Source organism: Macaca nemestrina, chromosome 2 (genome assembly GCF_043159975.1).
Source record: "Macaca nemestrina isolate mMacNem1 chromosome 2, mMacNem.hap1, whole genome shotgun sequence".
NCBI classification, from domain to species: Eukaryota; Metazoa; Chordata; class Mammalia; order Primates; family Cercopithecidae; genus Macaca; species Macaca nemestrina.
The window spans coordinates 181,790,407-181,794,820 of NC_092126.1; the positions used below are offsets into that span (position 1 = coordinate 181,790,407).

Below are 4,414 nucleotides of genomic sequence, written 5' to 3' on the forward strand. Positions count from 1 at the left end.
GAATCTTAGTGCCGTCATCATTGCTCCCCTGAATTCAAGCATCCCAGGTTCATAAACCACGGAGTGTTTTCCACAGCTCCTTAATGAAGGTAGTCAGTACTGGCAAGTTTCCTTCTCAGAGGAAAACCTTGGAAGCTAGAAAGACTTAGGGTTCTAAACAGGGGTTGTTTTCTCTGGCATTGCTGATACGTTGAAATACATAGAAGCCATTGCTCTGCCTGCTTCCTGAGGCTTTTGTTATTATTGTGCCTTGTGATGTCATCAGTTGTGAGCTGGTGACATCATAGTGTATTATTTGAGCCCTAGTCATCACCCAAGTGCTGCTGAGAGGACAGATGATCGAGAGAATGACAAAGAAAATGTTGGAATCTCCACCTATGCATGAGTCAGAGAGGAAATTGCTACCATCTTCAAGGTCTACTGAGGAAGTACATACCGAATGCTGGAAGCACCAGGGGAGATCCCCAGCTGTTCTTGTCAGAGCAACCCTGAAACCAAGATCAGAATGGATGTTCCAAGAGACTGGACCAGGTCACACAGCATACAGAGAAAACAAGGGTGGGATACACGGATACAGAGAAAACTGGGGCGGGAGTGGGTAGGGGGGACATACTTTGGGAAGAAGTCCTCCAAGGAATAGTAAAATCTTTACACAGGGAAATAGTACAATGCCTCCAGGAGGTAAGACAGAAGCAAAACTTGACAGAAGCTCATCTTTAATCCCTTTAGAAATACAGATTTCTCTCTGGGCCAGAATCCTAACAAGGTAGGCCAGTGAATCCTTGAAAAACAACCATTAAAAGCATGATGCTATGATTTATAGACTGACTGACTGAATTAATATCACACTTCTGACATGTACCAGCTGTGATTTAAGGTGATTACTTAACCTCTCTGAGCCCCTGCTTCCTCATCTGTAAAATGAATAATGAGCCCTAATCAGAGAGATGCCATAAGAATTAACTGAGGAAATGTATATAAAGTACTATGTATAGAAAGTACACAGTGCCTAGCTTATAGTAGGCCTACAAAAAAAAAATAGCTACCGTGTATGTGTGTGTGTGTGTGTGTGTGTGTGTGTGTGTGTATAAAATTGTGTGTGTGTGTTTGGATATCTGGTATATCTCATGACAAAGAAAGATGAGAAGCATTCTGGTTTTGGTTTTGGACTTATTAAAGGCGATATTATGCAAAATGTTTTATGTGTCAGAATCCCCCCCAAAAATTAGTCCAAATAACAGTGTACCATGATAAAGTTATCCTATGTTCTGGGTTAATGGCTTTTCAAACTCATTTGGAGTTGGTTTAGATAAAATACTGTGCAAGCTTCTGTATGTCAAAGAAAAATTGCACGACTTAGAGCTAAACAGGCAAGAAAGACTTTATTCAATACTTACGGCCATAGGAGTCAAGTCTATTGCAATAGGGGAGAATGATGAAACTTGAATTTTTTAAAACAAAAAGAGGGAGAATTTTTAAGCACTGGAGTGAACAAATAGAAAAGTGCTAGAGGACATTAGCACTGGCCAGTGGAAATAGGCCATCTGTGTTTGCTAGCTGGTGCTTGTTCACTTATTAAGCTAGGCTCCCATGGTCCCCCAGAGACTGGGAAATAGGGGAGCTGTCTTTCTTGATAATTACATTGCAAAGTGATGGCTCCCAGGTCCTTGTGAAAGACATTCCTGGGTTATAAAACTGGCAAGAGGTTGGGAGAGGATTTACCTCTCAAAGGGCCAAAGAATTTACAATTGCAAGCTTTCTAAAGCAAATATTCTTCCTTCTGAACTACAGTTCTATGAAAAAGGGGGAAAAAAAGAAAGAAAAAATGAAGTACAGAAAAAGAGAGGTCAAGGGCCTATACTCGGGAATAAGCCTGTGTAAAGTTTAGTCAAGCTGAGGAGAAATTTAAGACCATCTTGATCCTATACCCAGCTTGGCAGGGTCTGTCTTCATGCATCAGTGAGGAGATTGCCATCTAAAGTATATCTTCTCTGGAAGCACCTGTCTAAAACAAGTTGCCTTCCTCCATTTGCAATAGCCTGACTTTTATGGGTCTGGATATTCACCTCATTTGAGTCATTCTCCTGTGTTAGACAACAAAGGTGGGTACACGGTTTGTAGGAGACCATAGTTAATAACATTGGTGTGATCTGGGGGCAGCAGTGAAGGACCTACCTGCATCTCTTATTAGCCTTTCTGTCAGGGAAAGACCTCAGCAAAATTTTGATGTAGACGAAGGCTTTCCAATCTTTCCTTCGTTTTCAGCTCTTCTTGTTTCAGACACCCTTTGCCCTCAGCCTCTCCCTTCTCCTTTTGTTTTCTCCCAGAAACTAGCTTCTGAATCTTATACTAAAATGGAACAAACCAGCTAATAGCCTAAAAGAAGTCAAAATGTTTGTATATTACTAAAGTCTTAAACTTGGTGAAATTTTTTGTTTGGGCCAGCAGTGAGTTAAAACGTTAGAGGACCTCGCCCTTAATGCTGAAACTGCTCCCCTTCTAGCAAACAGCTGTCACGTTGAAAGACAGGACAGGAAAGCATCAAGGGGACCCCAACCTGCCAAGGACAAACCTAGATAGCTGGGAAATGGATCCATGCCACACCAAGGAAAGCAGGCACTAAGGTGAATGCCTGGATAGGAGGGATGACAGGGATTCTGGAGGCCCTTGACGAAGGATTCTAAAAGAATATGTCTAACCAAAGCCAGGAAATGAATATCAGTGTTTTCTCCCCATAACTTTTGTCTTGAATGAGTTCTAGAGATGAAAGAATATGAGACGCTAAAAAACGACCCTTCTGTTCAACTTTACCCCTCAAGTACTGTCTCAGGCCTTTCCTTCTGGTCTCAAAGCTCTTTTAAGAGATGGAGTTCCCCATACAGTCCAAATAACATGTCAATTGCTTCTATAAAACTGGGTTATAAATACTACTTCTCTCAATAATTCATTTTAATATATATACCCAAGGCACAGTTATATGAGTTAATACATGTAAGACAGGAAAAGAGTTGCTGGTATATAATAAGTGCATATGCATATTAGCTATGATTTTTATCATTATGATGCCACAGCCCTGATTGTGAGGGATATTTGGCAAAGCCAGAGTAGAAAGGTATCCTGATTATAGGTGCTAGGTTAGCTCCATAAAAGAGAGGAACCCAGTACCTATCTGTAAAGGAATATGCAATCATCCTGTTCTTTATAATGACTTAAGATAGCAGGATGGATAACATCTTTCTAGAGGCTGACTTCCCCAAGGATGCCAGTCTTGCTACCTTGTATCAGTCAACTGAACCTATTCTTATTTGGGGTTACCTCTGCCCAGCACCACAGATACATGTGGGATCTGAATGTGGAAGATCTCCAGTTCTGGTAATATTTCTCTAAGATATTTCTTGTAAGAAATTCAACTGTAAAGCAAATATAAGGGAAAGTCCTGTGATACTTGAAGGATGGTCTCTCTTGACTCCTGTCAGCATCCTTCAAAGTGACCATCTAGATTGATTTCATAACACCCAGTCCCAGCAACAGCAGTTCTGCTTCCGGGGGAAGGCCAACTTCCAAAAATCACAATAGAACCGTTGATATAGGGTAATTTAGTGCTAAACGGACCCAGCAGGGTGGTTTTATTTTTCTTAAAAGGGAAGAGTGCAGTAAAGATAGTTTGGTTTGGGGCCTGACCTAAATCTTTCACTTCCTCTTACAGGAGAGAAGCAGATGTTAACTACAGGGTTGGGGAGGGAATGGGGAAGATGAAGGAAACAAAATAAAATTGTGGTTCAAATTATTCTTAACACACCAGTCTGATGCTCATTCTCTCATGTAAGCATTTAGAAATTCAACACAGAGAGCATCTTCATTTTTGTTCATAAATTCTTTCTGCCTACTTCACCATTTCTTTAAAAGGACAAAAAAATAAAAGTGAAGCCAGCAAAAGACAAGCCATCTTTTCAATACATGGTGCTGCAATAATTAGATATCTAGAAGGACAAGGATGAATTCAAACCCTTATTTCACATCATAAACAAAAAATTAATTCAAAATGAATCAAAATTCATTGGAATTTATCAAAATTTTTTAACTTTGGTACTTCAAAAGATACCATTAAGAAAATTAAAAGGCAAGTCACGTACGGGGAGAAAAATATTTGTAAGTCATGTATCTGATAAGGGACTTGTATCCAGAATATGTAAAGAAAACTCAATTTTTAAAGTGAACAAAACATTTGAATAAACATTTTACTAAAGAAGATATCGGAATGGCCAATAAACACAAGAAAGATGCTTAATATCATTTGTTATAGGGAAATGCAAACTCTCTTTTTCTTTTTTTTTTTTTTTTTTTTTGAGACAAGGTCTCACTCTGTCACCTGGGCTGGAGTGCAGTGACACTATCACGGCTCACTCCAGCCTCA

General features: G+C 39.7%; 2 long non-coding RNA genes across 2 annotated transcripts; both read left to right on the forward strand.

Annotated features, from left to right (window-relative positions):
* Window positions 1–381: 381 nt before the first annotated feature.
* Window positions 382–816, forward strand: LOC139361807 (uncharacterized). The gene is made up of 2 exons (XR_011619452.1): window positions 382–531; window positions 730–816. It is a non-coding gene; the product is annotated as an uncharacterized lncRNA (long non-coding RNA).
* Window positions 817–3,113: 2,297 nt separating this feature from the next.
* LOC105477506 (uncharacterized) lies at window positions 3,114–3,794 on the forward strand. Its single transcript, XR_984732.2, has 2 exons — window positions 3,114–3,372; window positions 3,707–3,794. It is a non-coding gene; the product is annotated as an uncharacterized lncRNA (long non-coding RNA).
* Window positions 3,795–4,414: the final 620 nt, after the last annotated feature.